Source organism: Urocitellus parryii, chromosome 1 (assembly GCF_045843805.1).
Source record: "Urocitellus parryii isolate mUroPar1 chromosome 1, mUroPar1.hap1, whole genome shotgun sequence".
NCBI lineage: Eukaryota > Metazoa > Chordata > Mammalia > Rodentia > Sciuridae > Urocitellus > Urocitellus parryii.
The window spans coordinates 140,253,781-140,272,755 of NC_135531.1; the positions used below are offsets into that span (position 1 = coordinate 140,253,781).

Genomic DNA, 18,975 nt, shown 5'->3' on the forward strand with positions numbered 1-18,975 from the left:
CTGTATTTTTATGAAGGGGCAGAAGAAAAGGATGTACAACTAAGACTGCCAGGTTTCCTTACATCTAATTTTCTAAATAGAAGAATTATTTACCAACCCTAAAAAGATGTAGGTATTTATACAGGTATGGAATATAAAGAAAGTTATCTTTTGTACAGCCAAGCTGCTTACAGTTCCTCTGTCCCAAAATATGTTCCCTACTAGCCTTCCAGCAGATCTGAAAAACAACGGTCAGATACATTTTGGGGTTAAGGCATGAACTATTCCAAAAGCATCTGAGAAGGCCGATATATCATGTAAATATTCATTGATTCTCAGCTCAAGCTTGACTGTGAATTTGAACTCAAAAGAATAAGACACCTCTTCATGAAATTTGCTGTGTACAGATACACAGGGTTGAGTATGGGGCTGAGGCTGGCACATCCAGGCTCATGAGGAATGAAGCATTACAAAAGGAGAAGGCAATAGACTGTGGGCTTTGCAGATGGATTTGAAGCATTTTTTTTCACCTGTTTTAGCTGTTAACCTTGAACATGTTACCCAAATTCTTTGATACACAGTTTTCTCATTAGTGCATGAGAATAATAATTATATTTGTATGTAAGAGATACTGTGAGTTCAAACTGAAATAATGCATAAGAACCACTTAGCATGGAGGCTGCCATATTTGTAAACACTGAAAGATACTAGTGAGTGAGTCAGTGTATGTATGTAGGTCAGTATCACAGAGTAAAACTGGATAATGTGGAGAAGCATACCCAGAGCCAACCACACAAAAAACAACAGAAAAACAGTTGAGTGTGTTTTCATGAACAAATGTTGTACCAGGATTTGGGAGGCCAAGATTGTGTGAAGGGCTGGGACATCACCACAGTCCTGATGGGGTCTGAGTCACTGTTTAGGTCAGAAGTTGCACACAAAGAACAGACGTGGGTCAAAACCTTTCAAGCTCACAGAGATCTATTCCAATCTAAAAGCTTGAACCTGTACCTCTCTGAATACTCTCAGTCTTTGGTATTCTTAGATCAGGTTATCTTACTCTGGGAGGGTTTTGCTTTGTACTTTCTCACTGGATAAACCTTCCTCTAAATAAAGCATTTCTTTTTCTTCTCTGTTCCCATTTTCTCACTAGTAATGAGAAAGTTGTGTCTAGATGGTCTCTGTATCTGCTCCAGCTCTGGTCTTTTATACATTTTTTCTTAGACATTTCTTAAGTCTTAGAACTTTCCATCCCCCACCAAACCTATTTTATTCAGTGCCTATTGGGTGTTAGGTGATGAAGATACATGTTTTGATAAATATGGTGGCAAAACCTGAGGCTTGCATTAGCAAGAAATGAACAGTAACTGGTACACAGGTATGTCTAATAATTTCACAGGGTAATTGTATTATTCTGTCTTATTGCTAATGTGACAGAATTCCACAGATCTGCAATTTATAAAGAACAGAAATTTATATCCCCCCAGCTTCAGGGACTGGGAAGTCCAAGGTCAAGGGGCTGACATTCGGTGAGGGCTTTTTGCTGTGTTATTCCATGGTGGAAAATCAGAGGACAAAAGAGATTATGTGCACATTCAAGCAGGGGAAGGGGGCCCAAACTTTTCCTTCTGAAAAGAATCCAATCCCATGATAAAAAAAAAAATCAATGATAACAGCATTGGTGCATTTATGAGGGAAGATCCCTCATGGCCTCACGACCTCTCCTTAGGTCCCACCCCCTGACTCTGTTGATTTGTTGTTTTTCTTCTCCCCCAAACATCTGAAATTCTGGAGGAGATTTTCAAACCATAACAGTAATAAATGCTATGAAGTTCAATAAGCACCTAAAACATACCACCCTAACACAACGATCTATTAATTCTCATCTTATGGGTGGACTGGACTCAACCTCATGGTTCTTCTCCTTCTCCTCCTGCAGTTAGTTTATTCCTGTAACTGCATTCAGTGGGTACAGAGGGCATGAACTCCAATGTGTCCATGGTCCTCAAGCATGTGTGGACATCATAGTTCTTTTGATTTCCCATTGGCCAAACTCAGTCATGGGCCAGCATGGAGTCAGAGTGGGAGAGGCTGCATGAAGATTTGAAGGGGGCTGGGGATGTGGCTCAAGCGGTAACGCACTCACCTGGTATGTACGGGGCACTGGATTTGATCCTCAGCACCATGTAAAAATAAAATAAAGATGTTGTGTCCACTGAAAACTGAAAAAATACATATTAAAAAATTCTCTCTCTCTCTCTCTCTCTCTCTCTCTCTTCTCACTCTCTCTCCTCTCTATCTTTAAAAAGTAGATATGAAGGCAGGACTTGGGGAGACACCAAAGTTTGGAGAAGGTGACTATTTAATGCTAGAAGATGAATAAAGTCTTTAAGAAGTAATATTAGCTGAATTGAGACCTGAAGGCTACAAGAGGATGGTTTCAGGCAGAAAAAAGAACAAATCTGAATGTCCTGAGGCAAGAAAAGGTTTGGAGTTTTTGAGGATCTGAGATTAGTCCTCTGTGGCTGGAACTTTGTGAGCAAGGGGAAGCAGTGGCTAGAGGATGAGTTCAGGGAGGTTGAGCGGAGGGTCCAATCATGCATAAGGTCCTACAGGCTAGAGTAGGATTTGGGGTTTTATTCTACAGACACTGAGACACAATGTTTAAAAAACAGACTAAACTGATGTGATTTATGTGACAGAAACCAAAGTTGGACTTCTTTGTGAAGAAAGATGTTAATTATCTCAGTCATTTCAGTAAGTCAGACACGTAGAAAAGGGACTGTGTTAGACTGAGAGGTTTAAATGACAACAATGAGATGCTAAGTGTTATACTGGAATGGAGGAAAGCTGCAAAGACATTGGAGAGTAATTACAGAATTAACACACTAAAGTTGAGAGGTATGATTATCTACTGGAGACAAGTTACAACCTAGAAGGGACGCTGTGTATATATTTATTGGTTTTTCAAAAAAATCACATAATTCGTATAATGCATGCCCACAGAAATATCTACAAAGACGTATATTGAAGTGTTAACATTACTTGTGATGCCTGAGTGTGATATCATGTTTTTATCTGCTTAGAAGTAATGGGTGGGAGGGAAATGAGAGTAAAAACTAGGAGATAAGGCAGGAAGCTGAGGCAGGTGAGAGAGAATGATCACTTTGAACACTTACACTGGATTTGGTGAGAAGGAGATACACTGGGGGGTGGGTTTTTTGGATGTGGAGCTATGAGGACACAGACTGATAAACTGTTGTAGAAGACGTCAAACATAATTGGAACAACTTCCATGTTTTTGAGAGGTGGAAGTGGTGACATATTTCAACAAGATGGGAAAGACCAGGCAAGTGTGGTTTGGGTATTCTTCTCAGAGGGAGGTTCTGAGGTGACAAGAGACCCTGTGGATGGGTGACTTCTAAGGAGATGTATGAAGTTTCTGATCTTCTGATCTGGGTGAGTTGTCATTGATCCCTAGGGTTCTATTCAGGCCAAATCTTCTCAAGCAGATTAAAAAAATATATATTGATGATGAATGAAGACATATCTTAGAAAGTTCTCCTGGGATGATAGCAGAACATAAAAACATATAGCACGGGGTGGTCTCTGGAATAATAGTTGCCTTTGCAAGTCTCTACCTTCTCAGAAGTCAGTGCCAATTGTTGAGAAGGTCCAGAGAAAAATAATCCAACTACTTGTCATAGATAAAAATAAGACCATTGAAGAAGAGTAAAGGGTATGGATAGAAAGTGAAATCATCTGTTTTAGAGAAAGATCATTGACATAAATAATTATTGACAGGAAGGTGGATTTTTAATCAGCACTCAGTCTTGTGAAATCCCCAGTTCACATGAATTTGTATTATCTACGGGAGGATAGTTTGAGCGTGATGAAGCATAATTTTGTAGATTACCTGGAAGACTTTCCTGTTGAAAGAAAACAACTTGTCTGTTTTGTTAAGGTCCATAATAAATTTTTTTTGGTTAGACAAAAGAAGTTGTTCATGGTTAATAAGTCAAGAGTTAAATAGAAGACATTCAGGAAGGACTTTCACCCTTTGAGACAATTTTCTAATTTATGATTTCATGTCCAAATCTGTACAGCAAAAATAACCAGGCTCTTGAAAGGCAAATCCATGCAGTGTATTTTTTTTTTAAGCCTGGCCCATAACCAATCTACCCAGATGCTTCACAGCTGACTCAATCCAGATGGTTTTGTAAAACAGCCAAACTGAGCGTTTCAGATGTACTACAAAATTGGATACTGGAGATCTCAGATTCTTCACTAAATAGGAAATTGGAGATGCCAATTACAGAAGCCCAGTGACTTAAGAATTAAGATGATAGGGGTGGGGGTCAAAATCAAGTGGTGAGCAGGTGTGGATTTTAATGAGAACACAATTCCCTACCTTTCTACTACACTCAATTCAATGCAGTTTCTTCATTAATATTTATCCAATATGTATAACATTTTTGGAGGGGGGAATTTTACAAAGAACAAAAAAATTATCTTAAAATACATGTGTTCAGTGTTCTTACTTACAAATCAATTTCCCACTAGAAAGAAAAAAAAACATATAAAACATGGTTTGTCTTAACAGCCTGTAAGAATGATTTGAGTGGAGAGTCTGAAGGTTTGCTTTATTTAGCATAACTAGATTATTAAAGCTAAATTAAAACTGTTTTAAACCTCTCCTCTCAAAAAGGTACCCATGTATGATAGTAGTTTTCCAAAATATCTCCTTATGAAATGCCTATCCAAGTCTGATAGACTACATAACAATTTCGTAGTTTGGGAAAAAAGAGGCTTGAGGAGAGTGTGTATTGGAATTCATGGCCATGCATGTCTTTCTCATGTTTCAAGTTAACATAGATAGTCTATTGCTGATGAGATCTTACTCAGTGGCTTTAGAGGTCTAAGAAATGGGACCAAAAAAAAAAAAAAAGTTCTGGCCAGCAGGTACAGGAAGTGAGCAGAAGTCATATTGACTGTTGTGCTCAAGAGGTTTCTATTTGGTTTCCATGGTGAAAGAAGGATCAATAAATATGTCAGAATAGACTGGTATTTGCAAGTAATCCAGATGCTAAATGAAGGAGTCCAGAGGTATACCCCAGCCTTTCTGGTTGATTTGTCCTCTTTGGTAGAGAAGCTGTTCCTGTAGAAGTGGAAAATAATGCTAGAGACAAAATAGCTCAGGTCATGCAAACACCCAAGAAAATCGTAGAGACCCGAGATCATATCCTAACTCTCTCAATCCTTAACCCTATGACTTTGAACATGGTATTTCTCTTTTCTGTTGCCATTTTCTCATTTGTGAAAGAGTTGGTTATGAGGATTAAATAAGATACTGCTATATAAAGTATTTGCTGTCTAATAAGTCTCATCAATGAAATGAATTGAATGCATGGAATAAAAACAAAGGAAAGGGAATCAAAGGCAACAAATATTATCAGTTTCTCAAATTTAGTTAGAACAGTGATTCTGAGAATACTGTATTTCCTTCAGGTAGGGTATAGAGTCACATTGTATTGAAAGCTGAATTGAAGTATTAGTAAGTGTGTAGCCCTCTGGGTATATACTACCTGCAATGACTTTGAGTAGCTCTCGATTTATACTTAATCACTGGACCATATTTGATGACAGACAGTTGACTTAGATTTTCATCTGGCCTTCAGGGATAAGACCACTAAGTCCCATTGTGGATTCATCCTTAGCTCTGTGGCTTTGTGAATGTAACAACTTTGGGTTGAGAAGCACCAAATTTAGGCTGATAGTACAAAGACCTAAGAGCTAGCAACAGCTCCTTCCCTTGGGGCAGAGTACAATCCAGTCAACTAGAACTGCTTTTCTGTAACCTGAAACTGCCTCCATGCTAATTTTTCATATTCTTTCAGATATCTGCAGTCTGTCCTTGTCACATGTGGATTTGAACACATGTAACATTATTGCTAATTTATTCTTTTTTTAATAACTCCATTGCTTGTAATAACTGTTTATCCTAACTCCATTCCCTCCTAGGCCAGATTTCAATAAATCGCCACACTGAAAACAATCAGAAGACTTTTACAAAGCAACTTTATAAACTCTGGCATCACATACATCTGTAATTTATATAATGCCCCATTGACTGATAGAGGATCCAAGGTCCAGAAAACACCTGGGGAGGAGTGGGGTGGATAGATAATGAATTATTTTCCAGGCTCTAGTGTTTTGACTGTAAGTTCAGTGTTATTTCCATCCCAGCATTCCATGCCAGTAAATGTTTTGACTTGAGGGATTGGGGTACAATAGAAAGAGAGTGGGAGGATCAGAAAACCTGGGTAGCAGTGAATCTCAAAGATCACCAGTGATACACACAGGATATGTAAGCCAGGAGTCTGAAAGAGGGCATTTTCAACTAGGCCAAGCCACACGTACCCTAGATTGAGGAGGAATACTCACCTTGCATTTGGGGGAGGAAAACCCTCAGCCTGTCACTTGAAATTCTTCTCAACCTTATCACAGTAATGTTATTTTCTAGCACAAAATGCTTTCCTGCACTGCGGGTGGTCTGGCCACAGTACCTAATTTAATCTTTCATTGAATATGTTCCCTCAAATACAGTATCTTTGTTGACAGTTATTAAACGCCTGGTTGACACCAGACATCAAAGAATCGAAGAACACACATGATGTGTCACAGCTTCGTTTAGCAATCAAAGATAACCTCTGGATAAATAACGACCAGAGTAGATTTGTTTTCAGGATGAATGGGCAGTTGCTATGTGAATTGCAATTCCTGCATTTGTCCTCGTCACTGGCCATCAGAATACTCCAGTGGTCCTCCGTTGAGTCCTTACAGTGGTTGCTTTTTAAATTTTTACTGCTGCCAAACAATCAGTCCTTTTGGATGCCAAGATTCATTTTCCTCTCTCACATCTTTCCTCCTTGACTTCATTTGTTTTTTGATGTCATTGCTGATGTACATCTGTTACTTGAGGAATTCCTGGGTGCTGAAAATACCGTGAAAGGAGAGATTTGTTGACAGTGGGTGTTCTAATTTGGATATGAGGTGCCCACCCGACCTGCTGTGTGAACACAGGAATGTTTAGAAGTGAAATGATTGGATTGGGAGAGCTGTTCATCCTGGTGTGAATGGGCTGACTGGGTGGTAACTGTAGGCAGGTGGGGCATGGCTGGAGGAGGTGGGTCACTGGGGATGTGCCCTGGAAATGTCCATCTTCCCTGTGGCCCCTTCCCCTCTGCTTCCTGGCCACCGGAGAAGAGCAACACTTTCCACCATGTACTTCCACCAAGATATCCTGCCTCACCTTGGGCCCAGAGTGATGGAGTTGGCCCACAATGGAATGAACCATGAGCCATGATAAACTTGTTCTCTTCTAAGTCAATCTTAGTGGATATTTTGGTCACAGTGATGTAAATCTGACTAATGGATCTTGTCCCCTTTTCCATTTGAGTCTCAACAACATCATTTGAAGAGCTGGGAGAGTGGCTGCACCTCTGGAGTCCCCAGGCAAGCTCTCACAAGACCAGGTTGTTTGCTGCTGAGTCAAAAATGTGTCTAGGGTTGGGGGGGGGCTTGCATTCTCCACTCCCACCTCTTCTCCTCTGGGGGCAGACCTTCTGTGTGCCACAATCGTTCAGAAGGTTGAGGCTTCCTGATGGCATTCATCTTACAGTCTTGATCATAAAGGAGGATTAAAATTTAGTAAAGAAGAAATTATAGGTGACTGTTAGGAAGTGACAAGCAGCAAAAATGTAGCATCTAGGATAGTGGAGCCCCAGCTAAGCAAGAGGATGCATGCTATGCTCTGCCTACTTCTTTATCATCATTGGTTATTTGTTGTTGTTTTGAAGGACAGTTTTTAGCCCAAACAGAAAACATCTATAGGCCAGATTAGCTCCAGACCTCCCATTTGTAACTTTTTATTTAGTGGTTTACAATTTGTGAACTATTCTCCTGTTTATATGCACAGCTCACAGAGAGATAGTGATGATGAGTTTCCTTATTCAACGAACAGAACCCAGCTCAGAGACTTAAAGGAAGCCTAGGAAGAGTGCTCAGGACCGGGCCTTTCATCCTGCAACTCCACAGCTCTCTTTAGTATCCTGTGTCTGTCTCTATACCTAAAATTTCTACTTTTTCCTAATTAAATTTGTTTGAGTGACCAGGCCCCTTTCTTCCCCAGCCATAAAGGATTTCCACAGTGATAGCAAGTCTCAGCAGTGCTTCTATGGGGTCCCAACATTCTTTCTCTTTCCCTGGAACATTTTATTCCTTCTGTGACTGTGTGGAACTCCTCTTAATGTGTTTGCCCACCAGTGAGTAGCTCTGCACTAGCCATCAGATATGATAGGAGTCTCAGATATCATATTTCTGGAGGTCCTTTATCAATTGACCTTGTGTCTGGGATTTTTTAAAGGAATACTTGGAATTAGTGTTTTGTGAGTAAACCGTGAATAATGTGTATCTGTTATCTGATAATATTTTTTAAAAATCCTAATACTATTTCTAGTTTCTCAGTTTCCACTGAGAAACTAGAAATAGTAAGTCCAGAAGACAAACTATATGGACCAGCAGATTTGGGGGATCAAATTGTAGGCCACAAAATTTAAATTGAGACTTTGAAACAAGTCCTTTCAACTACTCAAACTCAGCTTCTTCATCCATAAAATATATAGTAATAGTATCTACTTTATGGTTTTAAGGAGAAAATGGAATAATGAAGATATGGCTGTTGATGCAAGGAAGTCTTCAGATGTTAGTTACATCCCCAGGGGAGAATATGGCAGAGGGAGGCCTTCAAGGCCAGGTCTGATTGAAGAACCTGCCATTTTTCTTTTCTTTCATTTCTTCCTTTAAGCCAAATTCTGGGAAAAATTAGGAATAGAAGCCCTCTTCTATCCATACACATCCACTGATAATATAAAATTGACCCCAAATTACATGAATGCCCAATGGGAAATGCACAATGAAAAACAGGCAGATTACTTTTGCCACATGATATTTTGCTCTCACTCTAGGGTCTCAAAGGTTGAAAAACTAACTATACACTCAATTTTAATTGGTGTGATTCTCTTTCTCTTTTTCAGGTACATAACACTCTCTTTCTACTTAACCCTTCGACTTGTTCAAACTTGTTCTGGACAGCACAACGTGTCCTCTGGCTTGCAGTGAGAAAGCAGCCTGTGAACACAGATCTCCCCAAATTTCAAAGAAAACAAAGGGTGTGATTGAACTGTAAAGTTAAAAGGAACCTTAGAGAAAATGTAAGCCAGCATTGTCAAGAAAATAGCAGAGAAGGGAAAGGAAAGTCAGGGAACAGTATTGATCCAAGGGAACTCAATTTTGGACAGAATAATAATAAGGAAAGAAAAAAGATGGCATAATGAGAATAAGAAATTACCCAGATAGTATGTTGGTCTGAGACTTCCTCTGGCAGGAAAGGAATATATTAAACAGGTAACAAATAAGTGCAAGAGCACAACTCCAGGGGCGTGGGTAAATGTGTACTGGGTAGTCATGGTCAAGGTCCTCATTCCCACTGTGAATGGATTCAGTACACTCACTGTGTAATGCAGCAGGCTGATGCACTCCTTACAGATGCTGGAGGATGCTTCAGCTTTCCAGCACCTCCATCCTGCCAAACCCTTCTTAGTTTCAAAGAATGGGACACAGGTGTGCTCCACATCCCTTCCACAGTGGATCTCCACCACACCACTGCTTTCCTTCAAAGCAGACTCAGAGGCAACAAGACCATCTGGCCTTTCTTTTTCAGATGATTATTTTTCAAGGGCTTTTGTTGATTTGGTTCCTGGTTCCTGAGTTTTGCCAAGTTAATAACAAATTGAGATGCATGGCTCCTACCAATGGTTTGGTAGTTATCACCTCGCAGGACAAGTGGGTTACCAGGTTGGTTGATCCCTTCCTCCTACCACTAGTTAGGAAGTTCAAGTCACCCAGATCTGAGATTAACATGTAATTATGCCACTTTACTCGCTGTGAGATATTTTTTTTTGCAAAATAAAATTTAACTTTTTTAAGCCTGGGTTAAAATCTTGGTCATTAATGGGAGTAAGAGTAAATCTCAAAGGTTAGAAAAGTTTACACTTGTGAAATACTTAGCCCTGGTCAGCATACCTTGAATATTGAACTTGCAGTCGATTTATTTCAAACCTAGTTATGATAAATCTTACAGAAGCTGTCTGTAACACTTAAGGTCACATTATTTCATTTTAGAAGGGGAAACTTAATCAATTAAGTTTGTAGAACAACTTAGAACCTGATGAAATGTGAACAAGAACAGTAATGAAGTTCTTCACCTTAAAATGAGGGCAGTAAATGCAGCCCAAGGACTGGTTGGCATTTTTTGTTTTCAACTTTTGCATTTAGAAAACTAAAAGTCTATATGATTCTTAAAAGCTGTGTCATCACAAATTTATTTGAAAATCCCCAAATCAGAAGAAATTTAATCACAGATCCTGAATTTGCTCTTGGAAGAGTTTTAGGAGTAATTTAGTCTCCAAACACAGGGCTTGAATTTTCCCTAACCTAAACCTCTTTGTCTCTCTGCTCATACTCCTCAGTTGATAGGGGACTTGCTATCTTTCAAGGCTGTTTATTTTCATCTGGATTTGAATGACTTGAACTGTTCTATTTAAATTCAATACAAGAAAGACATATCTGACTCCCTGCAACTCCCAGAAATTCAATTTTGTTGGCAGAAGGTATATTACAAATCTTTCCTTAGAAAGGCCGTCCCTTCATTTGATGCAAAGAGGGTATCACAGATCTTGAAATTCTTTTTTCTTTTTTTTTTTCAGTTAAATAACCTGAGGTCATTCAACTCTACTCCATGGGATATATTTTTAAAATCATTTTTGTTCTTGAAATGCTGACTATGTGATGTTGTATCCTTAAAGAATGGGACACAGAAAAATCACACAAATTTATAATCTACATTGTATAATTTATATTCTCCATAATCTCAATTGCCTGACAAACTGTTTCAATCTTCATTCTGCAGAGCTTCCCCTGCCCAGTCACATTTCCTAGGTCACTCATGTCCTAGGTGTACATTTATTTAAATCTTGAGATAGTTATTTTTTTATTACTTTATCTGCAGATGCTGTGTGTATGTGTGTATGTGTGTGTGTATGTGTGTGAGAGAGAGAGACAGAGACAGAGAGATCCCAGTCCCCCCCCCCCAAGAAAATTGCTCTCTCCATACAGAATGGATTTTTACTGTGAATAATTTAGATTCTATTCTATTGGGAAAACTACTTAAACTCCCTTAGCTATTATGTAAAATAGGCATAATGCTAAGACCTACCAAACAACTAAATAGGATTGCTGAGAAAAATTTAAAGAGTTATGCAATAATGATGGTATGTGGTGACTCCCAAGGAATCAATATCTACAATACACTTCAAATAAATCAGTTTTCTTTTTTCATAAACCACATACCCCAAAAGTGCTTTGTGTCTAGTCATTTGGCCTCAATTCTTTTTGTTTCATTCCTAGGAGAAAATTGGTTACCAATCTCTGCAAAATCTTCCTAGTCTAATAGCTCTTCAAGTCCTCATTGTCCCACCAAGGTTAAAATAGCTGTAGTGCTTGCCTCCACATTCATTCTTTGACCTAACAGTTTGAAGGTACATAAACTTCCAGGTGAAATAGAAAGTGAATGTGTTGTAGGAACCATGGTAAATTTACCTTCAACCTTTATAGGCATGGAAGTTTTCATTTTCTATTAAAAATTTTTAAAAAATTGTCAGAAAAAAACACAAATTTTTTAATGGCAGAAGATTCTAGTTCATCTATATAAACCCTATTTCAAGCGAAGAGATTGCCATCTGAAAAAGGACGTGAGATGTAGATTAAGATTTAGTAGCTTGTACTTTAACTTTGCTATGGAACCAGGCAGCCCAAATGGTCTACTTGTGATTAAAAATCTTACAAATGTTGTTTTGCTTCTGTGTACAGGCTACACTGTTTTCATGATTCCTTGTGAAAAATGAGATTGAATATACCTTATAATTACAAATCATTGTTTTCGTGTCATATACACTTTAATAATTAATAACACCTTTTTGCAAATTATTTATTTTAAATTGGCAAATAAAAGTTGAATGTATTTACATAATGTATGATATGATATTTCATACACGTATACATTGTAGAATGACTAAAATCAAGGAAATGAACAAAGTCATTACCTCATAATATTCTTGTGATAAGAATAATTATAATCTATTGTTTTTGCAATTTCAAGTATATCATCATTAATTGTAGTCATCAGGATGTACAATAGAACTCTTGAACTTATTTTTCTAATCTAAGTAAAATTTTGTATCCTTCAACCAACCACAGTGTAATCTCTGACACTATCTATTTTAATTCAGTGTTTGCCTTATCCTTTGAAAGTGGGGATTTATTTTCACACTTTGTACCTGAGCAAACTGAGGCTACTCAAACTTTATATACCAACATTTTTATATAAGTTATTATTTCTTCATCTAAAGGAAAAAATAAAAATAATGAGTAGTAAGTAAGGAAAATAGTCATAAATTCAATATGACCTTATTATAATGCAGGGATGATACAAATTTTCCAATGCTAATAGGACATTTGGTGTGGGCAGGATGGATTGGATGCTCTAAACCATTCTTTCTATTCTTCACCATCCAAAATAGATCTAACAGACCTATTATATAACAGAGGTGGAAATAAAAGGTTGTTTGTGATGTGGAACTGTGCTGAAAGACATGTGGATTTGCTCAATATCATGACCAAACCATTCTTTACCAGCTGAAACCATGGGTTCTTACATTCTCTTCACCAGGCTAGGACCTCTTCATTAATTGGCACACGATTGTCAATTAATAAAAAGGTCCAATTCTAGAAAAGAGGATATGTAAGCAATGTGTAATAATCAAGTCAGGGTAATTAGCATTTCTCTCTCCTTAACATTTATCATTGCATGTGTGGAAAATGTTCAAACCTCTTTAGTTGTCTATGAAATAGATAACAAATTGTGAAGTGTAGTTCTCCATTGTGCTGTAGAACAACAGGGTGTATTACTCCCCTGTCTTTTATAATCTACCCTCCCTCTGTTCTCCCACCCCTTCTCATCCTCCAGTTACCACAATTCTGCTCTCTTCTTCTATGAAATCAACCTTTTATGCTTCCACATAGTCAGAATATGCAGTAGTTATCGTTCTGTAGCTCACTCATTTCACTTAATGTAGTGTCCTCTAATTTCATCCTTGTTTTTAACCAATGATAGGCTTTAAAATTTTATGGATGAATATCATTACATTGTGTGTGTGTATGTGTCACAGTTTATAAACCCATTCATCCCTCAATAGAGATCGAAGTGGACTCCAAACCCTGGCTGTTGCGATAGTGCTGCAATAGGCATCGAGTGCAGGTATCTCTTAGATAAACTGATTTCTTTCCCTTTGGATATACACTTGGTAATGGCATAGTGGTCATGGTGGAAGAGTTCTGTTTTTACTTTCTTGAGAAACCTCCATAGTGTATTTCCATAGTGGCTGTATAAATTTACATTCTCAAGAGTTTATAAGAGTTCCCTTTCTAGCCTAGAATCTCTTGTGCCAACATTTTATGAGCTGAGTGGGTTCTAACAGTCCTCAGCCTACAAGTGATATGAAAATACCTGAGATCTGCAGGGAAAAGAGTATAGGGAAGGAAGGAAAGAGGACTAAGGACTGATGCATGGCTTACACCCACATTTAGAGGATGGGGAGAAGAAGCAGCAGGAACAGCATGGGGATTAATCTGGAAAAGACAGAGGCAAAACCAAGACAGTGTGGTATGCTTGCAGTCATGTGAAGAATGGTTGTCAAGGAAGATATGATTAATTGTATCAAAGGCTATGGATAGGTCAAGTCAGATGAGAAAGGAGAAGGAAATTCATATGGAAGAAGAAAAGACTAAGGATAACCAGCACAACTCTGAGCAAAAAGAACAAAGCTGCAAGCACTGTGATACTCCACTTGGATTATACTGCAGAGCCATAGTAACAAAACAACATGGCACAGACACAGCAACAGACATGCAGACCCACGGAACACACAGACAGCACAGAGATGATCCCACACAGCTATCTGAACCTTGACTAAGGCACTAAAAACATACACTGGAAAAAGACAGCCTGTTTAACAAGGGGTACTGGGAAAAACTGGTTGTCCATAAATAGAAGAATGAAACTAGATCATTATCTTTTACTCTGTGCAAAAGTCAACTTGAAATAAATCAAAGACCTGAGTATAAGACCAGAAATGTTACAACTGTTTAAAAAATAGGGTAAATATTTCAACATGTAGACCCAAGCAAAGTCTTCCAAAATATATCCCATTGGCTCAAGAAATAAAAGGAAGAATCAATAAATGGGAGGCCATCAAACTAAAAATCTTCTGCACAGCAATGGAAATGACAGTGGAAAGAGACAACCCACAAAATCAGGGAAAAATCTTTGCCAGCTACTCTTTGACAGAGGATTAAGGTCCAGAATATATTTTAAAAATTCAAAAAAATTCAACATTAAAAAATTCAAATAACCCCAATCAGTAAATAGGAAAATGAACTAAACAGACAGTTCTCAAAAGAAGCATCACAAATGTTCAACATCTCTAGTCATCAGAGAAATGCAAATCAAAACTACATTGATATTCTGTCTCATGCCAGTTAAAGTGGCAATGACCAAAAATACTAATAACAATAAATGCTGGTTAGGAAGAGGGGCCGGGGGAAGGAACTTTCATACACTGTTGGTGGGAATGTAAATTTTTACAATCACTGTGGAAATCAGTATGGAAGTATCTCAAAAAGCTGAAAGTAGAAGTACCATATGATCCAGCTATACCACTTCTCAGTATTTATCCAAAAGTTCTAAAGTCAGCATACTTTAGAGGCTAGTGCATTCTCATGTTTATTGTATTACAATCCCCAATAGCTGAATTATGGAGTCAGCCTTGATGTCCTTCAACACATGAAAGGATCAAGAAAGTATGGCATAGATACAGAATGGAATCTTATTCAGCCATAGAGAAGAATGAAGTTATGCCATTCACAAGAGAATGAATGAAACTAGAGACCATCATTTTCATATTCTGAGAGCACAGTATCATACGTTTTTTCTAATATGTGGAAGCGTGAGGAAAAAGCAAGGGACACCATGGAGAAAGGAGACAAATAGGGGTGAGAGTGAGGGGAGAAGAACTGGGGTGTGAAATTGATCAAATTATGTTTCTATGCATGTGTGAATATACCACAAGGAAGTGCACAATTTTGAATAATCAATGTGCACCAATTAAAAAGAAAAGCTTTGTGCAAGAGCTGGGAGAAAACCATTGGAATGGGCTAAAGAAAAAACTGGAAGAGAGTCTCTGGTGACATGGAATATTATAGAAAGGCTTTCCAAGGCTTCCCCTGTTCAGAGGAATAGAGAAATGGAGTGGGAGGTGGAGAAGAAAGTAGGGTGAAGTGAGTTGTTTTGTTATTTTTTATTTTTTTGCTTTTTTAATATGAAAAAGATATTGTTATACTTATGATCTGATGGTAAACATCTCTTGATTACTATTTTTATTTTTTAGAGAATGCATGTAATAATGACCTTGAGCATGGGAGAGAAGATAGCATTTGTTGCTCAAGAACAGGGAGTGACTGGGTGGGGGTTGAGAGAATGCAAGGGAAGGCTCACATTGCCTCCCTCTGGAGTCAGATGGCAATGACCTCAGTTTTCTGAGTCTCTGCCACCCTTATCCCTTCATGGGGATCAAGGGGAATGAATGTTTGTGTATATATAAATTATATACAAGCATACCAGTCACGTATTCAAAGCTCAGTAATTAGTAGTTGCTACTCTTCTTTCATTATTTGACATGTCACATTTCCCAAGAGTAAGTTGAGATAGAAGATTTTCCTTATTCCAGCAGGATCTCTCTCTCCTTTTCTGAACTTTTTTCTAGGAGAAGATTGAAGATATTCCTAAGCACTCCCCTGGGAGAAGCCAGATATGGCAAGAAGATAAAGTCATCTTTATTGGGCTTATTCCAGAAACATCTGAGATTCAGTAACTTTGTGATCTCATTTAATTTTCAATAACCCTTTAAAATAGATGCTATTATTGTTCTCCTTTCATAGATAAGGGATTTGAAAGTTAAAGAAGTTAAATGTATTGCCCAAGGTGACATGGCTGTGTCAGAGCTGGACTGAGAATCTTTGCAGTCTAACTTTGCTGCTTCCAAAATTACAGATAATCTATATTATATTTTACCGGCTCCAAAGTATTGCTGTCTGAGTATTCCCACTAAGGATCCGATTAATTTATTACCCAAAGAAAACATTAAATTAACAACATTGTGTCTTCAGCAAAGAGAGGAGACCAGTGATTAGTCAATACCCAGGGAAACAGAAACTGAAGGGCGCTGCTATAAGTAAAATTGTAACACATGAAACTTTCTCCAGAAATGTTCTCTGCTAAAACTAACTGCAGAATTACTGGGCTGCTGCTCAGTGTGCTGAACTGGGATCACTTCTAGAAAGTGTCTGAGGTATGATCAGTTAATCATTTGGTGACATTTAATCAAGAGCCAAAAATTGAATTCATGGCTGACCCATGGTAACATTGGGGTACTGGTCTGGCTTCTTGCCTGGACTGTCCATTCTTAATTAGCAATTATCTCAGCTGGATGACCCGCTGCCCCTGGGAAATTTCAACAAGGAATGGCTGTTTCTAAGTGGAAATTTCACCTTTCGCCTCCATCATTTATAATTAGGCAGTTTGTTGATTCAGTTTCCAGGGTCTCCACAGGCTGGTTTGATGGAAAGATCTGGCATTAGAACCAACAATTACTTTAATGAAAAGAAGTAATGAAACTGTCCTAAAGGTAGGTGTGAGATCTAAAATTTCCTTCACTTTCATCTCTTTTTTATAACTGTCTCCCTTTACGTCACTTTAAAATATGGCCTTATTTAATTATAGGGATTTTAGTTCTCTCTAGATTCAACTCACTCAGTTGAGAAGGATTTTTGCTGTAATTCAAAACTGAGTTTTCATTTGAAGTTGTTTTCTTAGGATAAATCTCTACTCTGATACTGTTGATATTTTCTTTCATCCCCCATTTTGGGGACAAATTGTTGCTTTGCCTGTACGTATCTTGGGCAAGTGATTTGACTGGAGTTTATTTTAGGAAAGATGGTCAGGAGAGTCATCTCTCTATAGGGATATGTTGTGAGTTAGGAGCAAAGAGTCTACTCCATGATAAGAAGGAGAGAGGATATTTCTAGAAAAAGAAAAAAAAAAAAAGCAAGAGCTTTGAGTCCATGTGGTTCCAATGACATGAGCCACAGGAATTGTGGTACTTGCCAAGGCCAGAGACAGAATAATCAGCTAATTGTTTGGTGACATTTAATCAAGAACCAGAAATGTAATCAATGGTAACATTTAGGGTATTGGTCTTGCTTCAGGCCTGGACGATCTAGTCTTAATTAGCAATTATCTCTGTGGGGTGACCCTTTGCCACTGGGAAATTTCAATAAGAAATAGCTATTCCTGGGCTGGGGATGTGGCCCAACTGGTAGCGAGCTCGCCTGGAGTGCTTGCAGCCCGGGTTCGATCCTCAGCACCATATACCAACAAAGATGTTATGTCCTCCGAGAACTAAAAAATAAATATTAAAAATAAAGTTCTCTATCTATCTATCAAAAAAAAGAAATAGCTATTCCTAAGTGTCTACAAAAAAGGGTTTGTAATACAGTGAGGTGTAGGAGAAACTTCCTCTTAAATATAAGATGGGAATGGGTAAACATTATCTTATTTACCTTATGCACACAAAAAATGTTTTTACTTTGTGTATTGAATACATATTAGAAGAAAATTCAAGTAGAGTGCTTACCATGTCTGAGGCCAGCATTTGAGAAACAATAGCTATTATCATCATTATTCTCAGGGATGGCCATACTCCCCAGGGATGGCAAGTACTCCAAAGACTTAAAATCAGCCTACTATAGTGATGCAGTCACATCAATGTTTATAGCAGCTCAGTTCACAATAGCTTAGCTATGGAACCAAACTAGGTGCCTTTCAACAGATGAATGGATAAAGAAAATGTGGTATGTACACAATAGAATATTACTTAGCCATAATGAAAAATGAAACTATGACATTTGCTGGTAAGTGGATGGAACTGGAGAGTATCATAAAACAGAGTGAAATAAATAAAATTTTAAAAAGGCCCAATGTTCTCTCTGATATGCAAATGGTAACACAAAATAAGGGTGGGAAAGGGGGGGGAGTGGGGGAGAATTGAAGTTCATTAGATTGGACAAAGTGGAATGAAGTGAAGGGAGTGGGGATGGGAATGGAAGGCAGTAGAATGAATCAGACATTAATTTCCTATGTTCATATATGAATACATGGCCAGTGTAACTCCATATAATGTACAAACACAAGAATGGGAATTTGTGTTCCACATATGTTTAATATGTCAAAATACATTCTATTGTCATGTATAACTAAAAAGAGCAACTAAAAAATTTTTTTAAAATAGCTCATGCAAGCGGTTAAGAGAGTGGTTCATGCTTCTTTCCCTCTGAACATCCTAACTTCCTTTGTTCAATCAATATTAACTGAAGAAACATCAGGCACTGTCCTAGATCCTGAAGATAATGCAGTGTAAACAATAATACCTTAATCTTTCCTTATACTTCTGTTTTTGCAAACTTTTCTTTAAATAAAAAGGCATATGCTTTTTGTGGCATAAAAATAAATGTATAATATAATCAGGGAAATATGAATGGTGACTGGATAGCTGATGCTATTGATTACTTAGTGTTAACTAGTTGCATATGACACATTTTCTAAGATGGGGAAATATTAATTTTTAGAGATACTCAAGTAATTATAGATCCCATGACCAGATATTGATAATTGTTAAAACTATATAGTAAGCATGTAATACTAGT

The 18,975-nt window shown here is 37.9% G+C and overlaps 1 long non-coding RNA gene across 3 annotated transcripts in view; it reads left to right on the plus strand.

Annotated features, from left to right (window-relative positions):
• The window catches only part of LOC113182435 (uncharacterized), a 161,734-nt gene that overhangs the window by 113,252 nt on the left and 29,507 nt on the right, over positions 1-18,975 (plus strand). The gene's annotated exons all lie outside the window — the stretch shown is intronic.